Source organism: Eptesicus fuscus, chromosome 15 (assembly GCF_027574615.1).
Source record: "Eptesicus fuscus isolate TK198812 chromosome 15, DD_ASM_mEF_20220401, whole genome shotgun sequence".
In the NCBI taxonomy this organism is placed as follows: Eukaryota; Metazoa; Chordata; class Mammalia; order Chiroptera; family Vespertilionidae; genus Eptesicus; species Eptesicus fuscus.
This window is the reverse complement of record NC_072487.1, coordinates 12,951,190-12,968,634: the sequence shown is the minus strand read 5'-3', so window position 1 is coordinate 12,968,634 and position 17,445 is coordinate 12,951,190.

The window sequence follows — 17,445 nt, the reverse complement described above, 5'->3', positions numbered from 1 at the left end:
GATCCGGGTAAGGCTGGGTCCCGAGTACGGGTGAGGCCGTGAGCCCCTGGATCCGGGTGAGACCACGCGACCAGGGGTCTGAGAGAGGTAACGCGCCCCTGGGTCCGGGTGGCTTCGTGCACCTAGGTCCAGGTGAGGCCACGTGCCCCTGGGTCTGAGAGAGGCCACGCACCCCTAGGTCCGGGCGAGACCATGTGTCCCTGGATCCGGGTGGGGCCTCGTGCACCTAGGTCCAGGTGGGGCCGCGTGCCCCTGGGTCTGGGGGAGGCCAGGCGTCCCTGGGTCCGGGTGAGACCGTGTGTCCCTGGATCCGGGTGAGGCCTCGTGCGCCTAGGCCCGGGTGAGGCCACGTGCCCCTGGGTCTGGGGGAGGCCAGGCGTCCCTGGGTCCGGGTGAGACCGTGTGTCCCTGGATCCGGGTGAGACCTCGTGCACCTAGGCATGGATGAGGTCACGTGCCCCGGGGTCTGAGAGGCCAAGCGTCCCTGGGTCTAGGTGAGACCGTGTGTCCCTGGATCCGGGTGAGGCCGCGTGCACCTAGGCCCGGGTGAGCCCAAGTGGCCCTGGGTCTGGGAGAGGCCAAGCGTCCCTGGGTCCGGGTGAGACCATGTGTCCCAGGATCCGGGTGAGGCCTCGTGCACCTAGGCCCGGGTGAGCCCAAGTGGCCCTGGGTCTGGGAGAGGCCAGGCGTCCCTCGGTCCGGGTGAGACCATGTGTCCCTGGATCCGGGTGAGGCCTCGTGCACCTAGGCCCGGGTGAGCCCAAGTGGCCCTGGGTCTGGGAGAGGCCAAGCGTCCCTGGGTCCGGGTGAGACCATGTGTCCCGGGATCCGGATGAGGCCGCGTGCACCTAGGCCCGGGTGAGCCCAAGTGGCCCTGGGTCTGGGAGAGGCCAAGCGTCCCTGGGTCCGGGTGCGACCATGTGTCCCTGGATCCGGGTGAGGCCTCGTGCACCTAGGCCCGGGTGAGCCCAAGTGGCCCTGGGTCTGGGAGAGGCCAAGCGTCCCTGGGTCCGGGTGAGACCATGTGTCCCTGGATCCGGGTGAGGCCGCGTGCACCTAGGCCCGGGTGAGCCCAAGTGGCCCTGGGTCTGGGAGAGGCCAAGCGTCCCTGGGTCCGGGTGCGACCATGTGTCCCTGGATCCGGATGAGGCCTCGTGCACCTAGGCCCGGGTGAGCCCAAGTGGCCCTGGGTCTGGGAGAGGCCAAGCGTCCCTGGGTCCGGGTGAGACCATGTGTCCCTGGATCCGGGTGAGGCCTCGTGCACCTAGGCCCGGGTGAGCCCAAGTGGCCCTGGGTCTGGGAGAGGCCAAGCATCCCTGGGTCCGGGTGAGACCATGTGTCCCTGGATCCGGGTGAGGCCGCGTGCACCTAGGCCCGGGTGAGCCCAAGTGGCCCTGGGTCTGGGAGAGGCCAAGCGTCCCTGGGTCCGGGTGCGACCATGTGTCCCTGGATCCGGGTGAGGCCTCGTGCACCTAGGCCCGGGTGAGCCCATGTGGCCCTGGGTCTGGGAGAGGCCAAGCGTCCCTGGGTCCGGGTGAGACCATGTGTCCCTGGATCCAGGTGAGGCCGCGTGCACCTAGGCCCGGGTGAGCCCAAGTGGCCCTGGGTCTGGGAGAGGCCAAGCGTCCCTGGGTCCGGGTGCGACCATGTGTCCCTGGATCCGGATGAGGCCTCGTGCACCTAGGCCCGGGTGAGCCCAAGTGGCCCTGGGTCTGGGAGAGGCCAAGCGTCCCTGGGTCCGGGTGAGACCATGTGTCCCTGGATCCGGGTGAGGCCTCGTGCACCTAGGCCCGGGTGAGCCCAAGTGGCCCTGGGTCTGGGAGAGGCCAAGCATCCCTGGGTCCGGGTGAGACCATGTGTCCCTGGATCCGGGTGAGGCCGCATGCACCTAGGCCCGGGTGAGCCCAAGTGGCCCTGGGTCTGGGAGAGGCCAAGCGTCCCTGGGTCCGGGTGCGACCATGTGTCCCTGGATCCAGATGAGGCCTCGTGCACCTAGGCCCGGGTGAGCCCAAGTGGCCCTGGGTCTGGGAGAGGCCAAGCGTCCCTGGGTCCGGGTGAGACCATGTGTCCCTGGATCCGGGTGAGGCCTCGTGCACCTAGGCCCGGGTGAGCCCAAGTGGCCCTGGGTCTGGGAGAGGCCAAGCGTCCCTGGGTCCGGGTGCGACCATGTGTCCCTGGATCCGGATGAGGCCTCGTGCACCTAGGCCCGGGTGAGGCCACGTGCCCCTGGGTCTGGGAGAGGCCAAGCGTCCCTGGGTACGGGTGAAGCCAGATCCTGGGTCCGGGTGAGGCCGTGCGCCCCTGGATCCATCCGGGTGAGGCTGGGTCCCAGGCCCGGGTGTGACCACGCGCCCCTTGGGTAAGCGTGAGGCCACGTGCCCCTTAGTCTGGGTGACGCCGTGCCCCTGGGTTCGGCCGAGACCAAACCAGAGGGAGTCGGACCTCCATTACCACCATTTGTCCACCATCCAGAGCTGAGGGGTCAGTGCTGACATGTACACATAAGGAACTACTGGACATTGAAATTGGGTCTCAAAAGAACTGTTGGTCCAGGGGGAAGCTCGCTACAGATTGATTCATTTGCCTGTCAGCATAACTATTATTGCTCGTCTCACATTGCGTTCTTATTAGTATATATCTAGTGACATATGATCTCGCTCATCTAGGGGAAATGATGAACAACATAGACTGAGGAACAAGAACAGAACCAGAAGCAAGGAGGCATCGATCGGACTATCGGGCCTCAGAGGGAGGATAGGGGAGGGTAGGGGGAGGGTGGGGGGAGGGGGAGAGTTCAACCAAAGGACCTGTATGCATGCATATAAGCCTATCCAACGGTTAAGTTCAACAGGGGATTGGGGCATGCGTGGGGAGAGGGGTGGGATGGGAATGGGGGGATGAGGACAAATATGTGACACCTTAATCAATAAAGAAATTTAAAAAAAAAAAAAAATAAATAAATAAAATGACAAAAAAATAAAATAAAATAAAATAAAATAAAATAAAATAAAAAAAAAACCATAATGCGCTGAAACCGGTTTGGCTCAGTGGATAGAGCATCGGCCTGCGGACTGAAGGGTCCCAGGTTCGATTCCGGTCAAGGGCATGTACCTTGGTTGCGGGCACATCTGTGCAGGAGGCAGCTGATCGATGTTTCTCTCACATCAATGTTTCTGACTCTCTATCTCTCTCCCTTCCTCTCTATAAAAAATCAATAAAATATATATTTTAAAAAAAACACCATAATGCAAGTCAAGACCACTATCAAGGTGCCGAAGGGATTCTAGCATTGAGAAAACTGGATAGATGATCTCTCTCTTCTCTTCTCTTCTCTTCTCTTCTCTTCTCTTCTCTTCTCTTCTCTTCTCTTCTCTTCTCTCTTCTCTCTCTCTCTCTCTCTCTCTCTCTCTCTCTCTCTCTCTCTCTCTCTCTCTGCTTTTAATCCTGGCTGGGAAAAGAAAGAAGTACTTTAATCCCTCATTATCTTTTGATTAAATGTTCAGTGATGTCAGGCAAACAATAAGTCATCCATATTGTATACAGTACTAAGTTTCTAGGAATTTCCACACCTTGTCCACAGTACATCCTCACTGCCAGGCAGCCAAAACATGCAGAGCTGCTAATACTGGCTGCATTTTAGGAGCTCATGAAAACCAAGGACTAGCATCTTTTCTCCCCATTTTAAGGATGTACCTACCCTCTTTCTAGGTGGTTCCTCACTCTCTCCTCTTTGTTCCCAAGGGCACGTGGTACTTGTCTCACAGGAATAGTAAACGTTCATTCCCAATTTGCCTTCAACCACCAGACTCGAGCATCCTAAACTGCAGAGCTGCCTTCTGTGGGTGTTTAACTGTTTGAAGAACTAATAGTTGAATTTAAAAAAAAAAATGAATGGCCATAAATCTATATTATTCTGTCTGTTCTGGAAGATATTTCTATCATCTTTGTTAGAAGAAGCGTTTTTTCAGAAAAAGAAAACAAGTGTTAGAGGGGACTTAGGCAGCCTTCCACTTAAAATGCCCCTGGAACCTGATATAATTCAATCTAAGTGTTCTTCATGGAATCAAAAGTTCAAGTCCCTCATACATTACAAACCAATGCACCGATTTCTCCTCCATATAGAGTCTCTTTTACCAAGCGAAAGAAATGCATGGCGATAGGAGAGCTAATGTTTGTGTTGTATTGCTCTGTAGAATTTAAAGCAATGATGAGCAAACACACACTTCCCTTGGAATATCAGGAAAGGGTCCCACAGACACTTCCCCAGTGAGTTAGTTATTGCGGTTGTATAAACCGAACCCTCTGCCGCCTCCAGTAACACTGATTTAAGGCCTAATTCTCTGAGCACACAAAATAAATCCTTCCAGCCAAATGTCCACTGATCTGGAACTCGAATCCACAAGACAATCATCTTCAAAGAATCTTATAGTGCAACTAATGTAATGCAATAAATTTAAAAGACCAGCTTGCTTTTCCCATCTTCTGCCACAGTGGAAAACAACCACTGCAGAAGGACATGAATCAAGAAAATTGCAGAGCGAAGCTGGATCACTAATATATGTGTCTTTTAAATTCCACTAATTTGAACATCCGAATTTCACTTTTTTCTTCCTCAGTTGGTTTTTGAGAGTGTTATATAATTTCACAAGTTGCTAATACACCCATACTTATGGTCTTATGATGTACAGAACAATGTTGATATCTAATAATATCAGCTGTTTATCAGAACACAATTCCTCGGGTTTGGTTATCATTAAGCATCCGTTAAACTTTTTATATGCTTCACTGACACATGATTGATTTGATTCCAGTTGCTTAATTTTAACTGAGCATTAGTGTGATTCTTTTTCTGCCTAATTTTTCTCTTCCTTCCTCCCTCCCTCCCTCCCTCCTTCCCTTCCTTCCTTCCTTTTTTTCTTCCCTTCCTCCCTCCCTCTCCCTCTCCCTCCCTCCCTTCCCTCCTTCCTTTTCTTCCTTCCTTCCTTCCTTCCTTCCTTCCTTCTTTCCTTCCTCCCTCCCTTCTCTCTCTCTCTCTCTCTCTCTCTCCTCTCTCTCTCTCTCTCTCTCTTCTTTTAATTCTGGCTAAGAAGAAAGGGAAGTACTTTAATCCTTCACTTATCTTTAGATGTTCAGTGATGTCAGGCAAACAATAAGTCATAAAGTAGACATAAGGATTCAGGCAATAATCTGTGGGCACATAGATCATTTTGTAATGATACATTAATCATTATACTTAAAGACAGGGTGAGAGGGATGAATTTTTCCAATTCTGTCTCTTGCAACCCAGAGATATTCACAAATTTTTAATCTAGACCGTTTCTGCAAACAAAAGTGACTGTATTTTAATCTAAAAACATTTTCCAACCACACCCTATGTGTGATAAGAGTAGCACTGGAAAAGTAGAACTATTCCTACATACATAAAACATTTTTTTAAAATAGTTAAGAAGCCAATAGGAATCATATTCCTTTCTGAAAATATTCAATACTAAAAATAAAAAAGCTGCAAGATAAAACCCAAGGTCGGCCATCTGCAAGCAAGATGGCCTTGACTAGGCTGCTTGCCTCTCCAGCCCTCAATCTACTTATCTGTTAAATAAAAAAAAAGGACCTCTCTGCTTTTCAAAGTTTAAAACTAAATTTTCTCAAGCAGGGTAAGTCTAAGTAACTAAGTAGAAGTTTTGAAAAGGAGGGGGTAGGCATGCAGGAGTGTCTCCCAGAGTCTGTTTCCCTGAAGATGGCAATGATACCTGATGAGCAGGGGAAGACAGGGTGCCTGCCTTCATTCCGAATAGCAGTCTCACCCAGCTGGTGTGGCTCAGTGTTTGAACGTCGACCTATGAACCCGGAAGTCATGGTTCGATTCCCAGTCAGGGCACATGCCTGGGTTGCAGGCTCTATCCCCAATAGGGGGCATGCAGGAGGCAGCCGATCAATGATTCTCTCTCATCGTTGATGTTTCTATTTCTCTCTTCCTCTTCCTTCCTCTCTGAAATCAATAAAAATATGTTAAAAAAGAGAAAGAAAGAAAAGAATAGCAATCCCATTATTAACAAGGACAACCACTAATATTTTTTAGGGCTGATTGTGAACCAAACTATGTGCATATCTCAGCAACCCACTGAGGTAGATGTTATTATCCTCTTTTTTAATGAGGAAACTGGAGCTTAGATAAGTTAAATAATCTCTCACACAGCCAAGAAGTAGAAGAGTCCTGTTTAGACTCAATTCTGCCTAACTCCAGAGACTGAATTTTACTTGTTACCAGAAACCAACAGTATCTTATTCTGTAACATCATGTGCTCATAGATCCTACTACATGCTTTAACTTCTCCACTGTTTTATACACATTGCCTGTGACCATAGGTTTTAAATCTGGGACCATCGACTGCATAGAGCAATTGCTTTAGGATGTCTGTGAATTCCCTAAAATGAAAAGAAAGATGGCATGAGTGTAATGGTACGAACATTTTTCTGGAGAGAGGAAGGTTTATTGTGACAGAAATTCTTAAAGGGGGTCTGTGCCCCCCAAACATTGCATTACACTATGCATTCAAGAACAAAGGATGCTGATTCTCTATCATTGTTATGATAATGTCTCTCTGGAAATAAGTAAAGTTAGATAAACAATATGTAGGTATACATGGTGTATCTGAATACATTTAAGTCCACTACCACTGTCTTTGTATCTCTAGATTTAAAAATACAGGTGAGGGTAAGCAGAGAAGGAGAGAAAGGAAAGAAAAAGGTGAAAAATATTTGTTAAAGAAAAATAGAGCTATTCAAGGAAAGCCAACTTTGTTAGCTATTCTTAAATGATTGTGAATATTCTGAGAAAGAGAAGAAAACAGTTTCTTTCTCTTGTTCATTTCAATGCACATTCCCATTTATGCAAAGAACTGTTTTACCACCAGGCAAAAATAAAAATGGGGAGCTCTCTGGTCCTGCATAAAGAGCTTGAATCTGCCCTCTCAGCACAGACCCAAAAAGGACCTGGCTCCCGGTAGCTGGTAGACAGAGCTTCAACCCATCGCAGAGACCTGCGCAGGATTCCTACTAATGGCATAGATTGTGGGCTGTGGCCAGTGATAAAAACGACCCTCTTTAACACCTACTCTCTTTCCAATGGGCTTCAACTATTCCAGCTGCCTAACTCATTCGCCCAGAGGTTACCAGGTACCAGGTATATGTTATTGTAGGCAATTTTTTTTCTCCCTAGACTTTTTGTCAGGTAGATGTAATACTTTCCACATATATCTTGCCCTTTTTAACATTCAGTTTCCCTTTGGTGAAAAGCATTTCTGTACACACACACACACACACACACACACACACACACACACAAGCATTTCTGTACACACACACACACACACACACACACACACACACACAAGCAGTCACATACAAGCAGTCCACACATGAGTGCACTCACAGCATAACTGGATACTATGTTTGTTTTGTTACTAGGAAGGTGGTTCATCTGTGGCTTAAACTGCTCGTCCAATCAGCATCCCAATGGTACCCTGCCTCTAATTTGTTTTAAAACATTTGCCTCTGTAGAAAAATTATTTTCCTTCAAGGGAATCATGAGTTTTCTCTGGAGACCTGTAGTCCTTTGTGTCTCTTTTTTAAGGTTGAAAAAAAGAAAAGCTAGGTATAAGCATTTTAGTTTTTATTTGGGACAAAGAGGGTTTTTTTTTTCCCCATTGAAAAAAATAAGATAAAGTGACTTGGCCTTTCCAACCTTAAACCAACCCTGAGGTCTTGAGTTCAACCTTTCTCCAAAAAGAAAAATGTCAGGGCTGAAATGCACCCAATTTCACCTAATTTTCTGTGCCTCACTCTTCAAGAAGATGGATTGAGATGACTCCCCTCACAAAATGGGCACAAACTTACTTGAGAAAATAAGAAATGCAAGCCTGTTGTGTAAGTCACCACACCCTCTGGGGCAGGTTTGAGGCCCTCTGTGCAATTCTCATTTCATAGCTTTGCAGGGCCAATTGTGTGATTATACAGAGCACTCTTTCCATTGGCAAGATCCATTGATCCTTAAGTGTACATTTTCTGGCATCCAATAAACGAGAACGATGAGCGAGCAGTGTTTTCTGCTCCCTGAACAGCGAAGGGCTAATTAGTTGCATTTGCAGATTAATGACTTTCAACTAGAAAGGGCAAATGCAAAGGGATAAGCTACAGCCACAGTGACAGAATGCAAATAAAAGTATTTATAAGGGCAGGAAGAAGGGGGGAGGCCAGGAAGGGCCATCGATTGATTTTACCCTCTGCACTGTGACACATTCCAATAAGGGAGGGCACTCTGCCAGCAGGACAGCCTTCAACAAAGCTACCACATAAACAGAATCTGTTGATAGATACAAAGAAGGCCGAGAGGAGAGACAGAAAAAGAAATTCTCTCCAGAAAGAGCAACAGGGATCAAGAAACCTCTCCCTCTTCTCACCCCAGCCAGCCTTTGCCTTCTCTTTGTCAGAGTAGCTTTCAATTTCAACTCCCTCTCCTTCTTCCCTGACTCTCACCCTCATCCATATGAAGGTTGACTTGATAGCGTGCTAGGAAACTTCCTAGCAAGGACACAAAAATAACATGTTCAAATTCTCTGTTTATTCCTGTTTCCTGAAATAACATTAAGCTTCTGAGTTTGTCTCATTATTTTTAATCCTATATCCCACACACGTACAAAGGTGCGTACCATCTTATTCCTGTGATTTATTAGGCTAGTCAAAGCAAAGGTCTTTTCTCTACTCATGAAATAAAAAAATAAAAAAAGTGCAAGGCCACGGTTGCAGCAGGATATAGATCATTGGTCCCCAGACTTTGGGTCTTCACTACCTAAAAATATGTTAAATAAAATTGGGGAAATGATGTAGGATTTAAAATTTTTTATAGCCCCCCGCAATTCACTGAAAAAATATTTATTTACCATAACAATAAAAGGGGTGTTTAAAAACCCTAAATAAGGAAAGACAATCTCAGGATATAAGACAGACCTTTATTTTTAATATAGTTAGCTTGATAAAAAAAAAAAAAACAAAAAAAAACATGTAACCATTTAATTATATTTCTCATTTCTCCATATATTGCTAGGACAAGCTTTCAGGCCACAGTGTAGAACCCACTGATGTTGAACCCTAGTTAATTAATACAGGAGCCAGGACACTGGTCTGGGAAGAGAAATGTCACTTCCGTGGGCCAGCCTTTTTGATCCAAACCTCACCTCCCAGCAAGGTTAAGATCCTCTTACAAATTTTCATTGCAATCTGTATTTTTCTTGCATTTGCACTTACCCAAACTGTCATAAACAGCACCCTATATTCATAGCAGCATTATTTACACTAGCTAAGATGTGGAAAGAGCCCAAGCGCCCATCAGTAGATGAGTGGATAAAAAAATGTAATACATTTACAAAATGGAACATTATGCGGCTGTAAAAAGAAGAAGAAGAAGAAGAAGAAGAAGAAGAAGAAGAAGAAGAAGAAGGAGAAGGAGAAGGAGAAGGAGAAGGAGAAGGAGAAGGAGAAGGAGAAGGAGAAGGAGAAGGAGAAGGAGAAGGAGAAGGAGAAGGAGAAGGAGAAGGAGAAGGAGAAGGAGAAGGAAAGAAGAAGAAGAAGAAGAAGAAGAAGAAGAAGAAGAAGAAGAAGAAGAAGAAGAAGAAGAAGAGGAAGAAGAAGGATCTATTACCCTTTAAGACAGCACGGAGGGACTTGGAAATGATTATGCTAAGTGAAATAAACCAGTCAAGAGAAAGACAATAGCACATGATCTTACTCACATGTGGAATCTAATGAACACTAAACTGATTAACAAAATAGAACCAGAGGCTGGAAACATGGAACAGACTAACGAATCTAGAGGGAATCGGGCAGGGTGGCAGAAAGAGATTAACCAAGGAATTTACATGCATATATGCATTGCTCATGAACACAGACAATGGAGTGGTAAGGGCCTGGGGCAGGGCGAGAACCGGTGGTGGTGGGTAAGGGGGAAAAGATTGGGGAAGACATCTGTAATACTCTCAACAATAAAGATAAGTTTTAAAAAAAACGGTCATAAACATATTTGTTTGCTATTTGTTCCACTCTTTGTCCACACTCTGTCTCTAAGCTCTGCTACAGTGGGGTTCCCTCTCATAGACACAGTAGATTTTGAAAAACTAGATGGGCTAAAAAATCTCATTCTAGTTTCTGCTCTGCCATTTAGCAGCCAGGTGACCGTCAGAAAATCATTTAATCAAGCTGTTTCTTGCCCCATCAAGCTTGTTTGGGGGATCCAATCAGATGATGCACGTGAAAGAGCCATATCAACTGTAAAACTCCATGAAGCTGCTATGGACCAAAAGGATGAGCAAGGGTCTTCTCTTTCTTCACGATATATTTCTCCACCTAAACAATTCTGGTAGTTGGCCTTTGTATAAGTCTTTTCAGTTAAAGCTCTCCTTCCAATTAAAATGTAACACCAGAGGAGACCTCAAATTTCTAGGAGAGAGTAAAAGGAACACAAGACTGGGCATAACGCAGCCTGGTTTCTAGTTTCTGCTCCTTCACCAAAAAGCCATCCTGTTTGGTTCTCAGTTCCTTCATCAGTAAAATGGAGAACATGGGTCAGCTCTAAAATTCCAGTTCCTTTGGCATGGTTTCATCGGGGTGATTATAAGGGAAATACACACAAAAGAAAAGACTTTGCTCTTTGACACTTAAACATTCCTGAGCATCTGCACCTTGCTAAGCACTTCTATATAATGTAGTTCAGATTAAATTGTTCCAGGTAAGATAATTTAGCTATATAAAGTTTTATTAAAAGAGTATTAGCCCATTCTTCAAATTAGGTTTGGTTGTCTTCCTGGTATGGCTACCTTCAGCCATCTATCAAATCACTTGGCTTTGTTTTGTAACATTTCCTCCAACATTAATATTTTTCATAAAGACTCTTATTTTTTCTAAATGGATGCTATCCATGAGAATAAAACTTTCAAATTCTTCAAATTCAACAGATGTTGACTGTGTGTGGTTCAAGAAAAATTGCACTGTACCAGTTAAATAGGCAAGGAAGATTTTATTCAAAACTTGCATTAGAGAGCTTGAACTCACCTCCTCTGAAAAGGTGGGGGGATTTTTAAAGCTGGGGTGAGTTCATGGAAAAGCCCTGGAGGATTTTACTATGGAGGGATGGTCAGTATGAGGAGGCCGTCTGTGTTTGCTGTCAATTATCAATGTTAGGCTCCTACCCTCCCACAGAGACTGGGAGATATGAGCTCTTTTTTTTTTTTTAACTTTTTAATTACAGTTTATATTCAATATTATTCTGCATCAGTTTCAGATGTACAGCATACAGATTAGAAAATCATGTACTTTACAGAGTGGTCCCCCGATGTTTCAAGTAGCCATCTGGCCCCATACATAGTTATCACAATATTATTGACTATATTCCCTATGCTGTAACCTACATCTCTATGTCTATTCTATAATTACCAATTTGTGCTACTTAATCCCTTGCCTTTTCACCCATCGCCCACCCCATGCCCTCCCCTTGACAGCTGTCAGTCTGTTTTCTGTATCTATGAGTTTGTCTCTATTGTGTTTGTTTATTTTGTTCCTTAGATTCCATATATAAGTGAAGTTATATGGTATTTGTCTTTCTCTGTCTGATTTTATTTCACTTAGCATACTACCTCTAGGTCCATCCATGCTATTGTAAAATGTAAAGTTCCATTCCTTTTTATGACCAAGAGGCATTCTGTGGTGTAAATGTTCCACAGCTTTTCTATCCACTCATCTATTGATGGGACTAGGGCTGCTTCCATATCTCAGCTGTTGTAAATTGTGCTGCTATGAACATAGGGGTGCACATATTCTTTAAATTAATGTTTGGCTTTCTTCAGATATATCCCCAGAAGTGGGATCACTGGGTCAAATGGCAGTTCCATATTTAATTTTTTGAGGAAACTCCACACTGTTCTCCACAGTGGCTGCACCAGTCTGCATTCCCACCAGCAGTACACGAGGGTTCCCTTTTCTGCACATCCTCACCAACACTTGTTTGTTGTTTTATTGATGACAGCCATTCTGGCAGGTGTGAGGTGATAGCTCAGTGTGATTTTAATTTGCATCTCTCTGATGATTAGTGCAGTTGCCCAACTTTTCATATGTCTATTGGCCATCTGTATGTCTTCCTTAGTGAAGTGTCTATTCACGTCTGCTCACTTTTTAATCTGGTTGTATGTTTTACCAGTGTTAAATTGTCTGAGTTCTTTATAAATTTTAGGTATTAACCCTTTATCAAATGTATCACTGGCAAATAAATTCTCCCATTTCGTAAGTTACCTTTTTTGTTTTGTTGATGGTTTCCATTGCTGTGCATAAACTTTTTAGTTTGAGGTAGTCCCATTTATTTTTTTCTTTTGTTTCCCTTGCCCAAGAAGATATATCAGAAAAGATATTTCTAAGATAAATGTCAGAGATTTTACTGCCTATGTTTTCCTCTAGGAGTTTTATGGTTTCAAGTATAATTTAATGATAAGACTGGAGACAAGATCTTATGCTCGGGTTTTACCAAATTTTTGGTCAATAATAACATTTTCTTTTCTTCCCACAAACACAGTTATAAACTTGTAACGGTTTTGCAGTGGTATATTCTAACTTGAGGGTCTTTTCCATTCTACTCAAATCCCTCCGCACCTATTACTGATCTTCATCTTTTAAAATGTTTACCCACCAATATTCCATCAAATTTATGAGTAGCATACTGTTTTAAGTGTCAGCTTCCTTCGGTGTTTTTATTTCTGTCACTTGCAAATACAGGTCTCCCAGGTCTCAGAATTCTTTGAGCCCTCATCTCTTCCCAGAGCACTCTCAGTGGCACTTTAAATGCTCCCCATCTCCCTTTCATTACACTTAATCACATGGCAAATTTAAAAGATGAGCCCCGATAAAGAAGGCTCGTTAACTTTAATGGGTCACTTTTTATATTTGGGTGAAAGGCCTTAAACGCTTGTAAATTAGGCTAGGATTTATAAACCATAAAAAAAAAACACACGTGATGACAAATACTGATTTCCTAGCAAATTCCTTCAACACACTATTTCCTCATGCATGATAAATTGGTAGTCGTCTTTTCTGTTATTATTTACACAAATGACTTTGACATTGTCTTTATACATGGACAATAGACTTAAACCGATGACAGATATTACAGATTAGGGTACAGCCATATATTTCCCTTTGTTGACTTTTACTGGAGAGAAAAATCTGACTATAATACGTATATTCACGCCTGCACACAGAATTAAAAACATACTTTATACCCTGTTTAAAAAAATAAAACCAGGCCAATTTGAGGTGGATTCAGAGTTCCCCACATAAATGCTCAAATGACTGAGATTATGTGGTTCTGTTTCACAAATTATACCTCTGTGGTAAGACTCCTCTTCAAGGAGGCTCTACAGATCAATCAGTTCCGGCAGCAACACCCTTAATCCTGCTGGGAGACTTTGATCGTTTTCTGCTACCAGTGAGTTATTGCTTGACAAGTGTTTAAATATGATACGTTGTGAAGTTTAAAGAAAAGAAATTATTTACACAGGAATAGAAAAAAGTATATTATCAATTACATAGTTCCCTGAACACGTAATCACGCATGCGGGTAGAAAACCCTTCAGGAAGTCTGTCCTCTACATTTCCCCACAATGAAGGTCGCCTCCAGAAACACTCATTTAGTCTCTGCGGCCACGTTTCAAGCACCTAATCTCACTTCGAGGTGCCCTCTGCCACTTCGTGTCATCCAAACAAAGTGCAGGTAAGTGATGGAGAAGCTTCGCTTATACCCTCTCAATATTTACTGGCTGGTCTACTCTTCGTAATACACGCTGTGGCGTTAGACTCAATTTCATCCTCCAGTGGCTGGCAGACAATTCGGACAGCCTCACTGAGAAGTGGAGGATCTTGCCTTGCGTTGCCTTTCGGGAGAAGCCATTCCCTTATCTTAAATGAATTAGTTGGAGAACTTTCCCCGCTAGCCCAGCATCTCAACAAATCAGTCAGGCCTGCTGCAGGGAAGGCTCACTTAACCCAGCCCCCTGAGCTCCTGGGAGGACAGTCCCAGGAGGCTGCCTCTGTGAACAAGGGTCCCCTGCGCCCCACCAGGCCCTAAGGGATTCGAATCCCAGTCACAAGGGTTCCCTCGTTTCCCAAAGTGAAGTTGGTGCAGTGTGCCAGACAGAAAACCAACTTGATTAGACTGTCATCTTCTTTCACAACGGGGTCTGTCTGCATGAAAAGGAGATGTGGTCCTTCGCCATGCCTTCAGGCTGCCTTTCAAAACAGAGCCATTTCCAAGGTCAGGGGGTCAGAGGCCCGGGGCTCTGCCTGCTAGTTGCCTGGGTTTCAATTGAAAGTCAGTTCAAAAGTCGCCTTGAAATGTAATTCCCATTCCTTTTTTTTTTTCTTCTTCTTCTTTTTAAATATATCTTTATTGATCTCAGAGAGGAAGGGAGAGGGAGAGAGAGATGGAAACATCAATGATGAGAGAGAATCATTGATTGGCTGTCTCCTGAACGTCCCCTACTGGGAACGAGCCTGCAGCCTGGGCATGTGCCCTTGACAGGAATCCAACCTGGGACCCTTCAGTCCACAGGCCTACGTTCTATCCACTGAGCAAACCAGTTAGGGCGTATTTCCTATTTAAAAAAACAACAACAAGTAAATCTATCTATCTATCCAGGAAAATATATCAAAAATATAAAAGTAAGTAAAAAAACAAAATCCCGTTTATATATTTTTAAAATATATGTGTGTACATATATTTTTATATATTTATATGTACATATGAGGGTGTGTTTGGGTATTTGTCTATACAAAGAAAAACTCTGAATGGACCCACCGCTAACTATTATCAGTGGTTCCCTTGAGGAATGGGACCCAGGGAACAGGAAAGAGGAATTTTGCTATAAATTTTTGCACTGTTAGAATTTTTACAACAAGCATGTATTGCCATTATCATTTTTAAGTGTTGATAAAGCAGTAATTTCTCCTGTTTATTTAATGTGTTACCCCACTGGCCAACTCAAGCACGAGGGTTCACTGTTAGACTGAAAGTGGGAAAGACAGAGCCCAAACTCCTTCCCTGCTTACAGACGGCAGCTCATCGGACAGAGAGGCCACAGAACAGATTGGAGACATGAGCAGGGGTCGCCACGTGGGACTTTTGAGATCTCATTCTCAATCTTTTCCTGCATGTTCTGATCTCATTACCAACCCAGCTCTGCACGCTTTATGGCTAATGGATTAAACACATTTAGAGCTTGATCTGATCCCTCCTTTTTCAAAGCATCCTTTCTGAAACACAGCCCGTGCTTTACTTGGTATTAGCTTATTTGTGGCTTTGTGAAAATTGTAAATAGTGTTTTGTTGGGCTTTTGTAAAGGTATTTATGAATAAGAAAAGCAGATTAAATCCCCCAGGCCCGATTCTGCCTCCAACACACAACCCCTCTAGACATCAGAAAGACGTGTCCGTTGCTTTTCTGAAAGCAAAGGAGGGCTCATCATTCCATAATCACTCTCTGGTGCAGATTGGCACAATATCAGAGCTAACACAACAGAGTACATAAAGGACCAGGTTATAACATCTCTGCTGCTGTAAATTGAAATAATAAACTTTGGCAAACACAGAGGACAGCAAATTCAATTTGACAGTCCTCTCAAAGCAGACGAAGAACAACAGAGGGAAGCTGACTAAATAGAATTAGGATCTATTTTATTTGATTATTACATCACTGGGTGAAGCAACATGTAATGCAATTCCCCCCCAAATCGTTAATTCTGTGTTCACAAAATAATGGCGGAAATCAAATTACCATTATGTCCTACATTCAAAATCACTGATTTTCAAGCTGGAAGGGAAATTTTGACTTCCTTGAGCTTCACAAATTCTTTCTTTAAGCAAACAGTCAGGTGAAAGTCCAATTTGTAAAACAGAGAGATGAAAGTTTGCTCTCTTCCACGGGAGAGGGCGGGCTCTTGCTGTGCCCACCCCAGCCACTTCCCGGTCCCTGGGGCGGAGTCTCTGGGGAATTCCTGGGCCTCTATTATGGGGCATCGTTTGGGAAATGACAGATCTAGGCCACTGCCTTCATTTAAAAGATGCAGATGTTAACTCTTAAGATTTCCAGCTAAAGATAGAATTTGGGAAGGGGGAAGAAAGAGAAACCACATCCAGATGAAGACGCCTATTGGGAAATCGATAGTAAATTCATCTTTTAAGGGGATTAAGTGTCAATAGTTAAGTTTTATTGACCATTTCTACATGCCAGACATAGTGCTAAGTGCTTTATGAGCAATCATTAGCACATTAGATTTTTACAACATCCCCATGAGGTAGATGTTATTATAATCGTTATTAAACAAACAGGCTTGGGCTCAGAAAAGGTGAATGAGCGGCCCAGGGTCACACAGCTTAGACGTGGCAGTGCTCACTCAAACCCAGGCAACCTGGCGTTGGCAGCAAGGGGCCACGACCATTGTGCTTTCTAACTGCTCTGCCCATCTCCCTTGCCATCGCCACTTATTTTTTGTCCCGTTGCTTTACCCATACAATGATGACATTTCACTGGTTTTACCATAATCTGTGGACATAACTGTGCACATTTCCCACTGGAATGAGTGTCCTGCTCAATACCTGTGTAGAGAATGCCAAGTTTACGCTTCCTATTCGAATCAGTCCAGCCAACAAACAGAATACTTCTGCTAAGAATACGCTCCTCAGCCCGGCCGGTGTTGCTCCGTGGTTAAGCATCCACCCATGAACCAAGAGGTCACAGTTTGAGTCCCTATCAGGGCACATGCCCAGGTTGCAAGCTCTATCCGCAGTAGGGGGGGTGTAGGAGGTCGCCAATTGATGATTCTCTCTCATCATTGATGTTTCTATCTCTCTCTCCTTCCTCTCTGAAATCAATTTTAAAAAGTAGGAAGAAGCTCCTCAAATCCATAGATGCGGCCCAGTGAGACAGAATTGCAGACACTCTGAAAGACAAGAATCAAGTCCAGGATACGGACCTTCTAAGAGCAGAAAGAAAGCAGGACAGATCAAGCTGAGGCATTTGAGGACAAACCCAGACATGGATGGGACAACCAAGGACCAAGTCACAAATAATCCTGGCAAGAATCAGAACAGATGAATTAAGTGTGAGCCAGCAAGGAAGTCCTGTCATCAAGAAAGAAGGGAAAGTGACCAAGGGACCTGCAAGGTGTGACCTGCAAGGACTTCACAATAAGCCTCCCAATGTCCCAGTCATCGACTTACACCTTAAATGTGCTGTGTCCAGTACTGGCTAGCACACGTTTTAAATAGAGGACAGAAAATAAAGGCCGAAAAGGCACCGAGAAGTCGACTAGGAAGAGGAGGTAATCTCTGGAGAAAGATTCAAAGATATAGGCT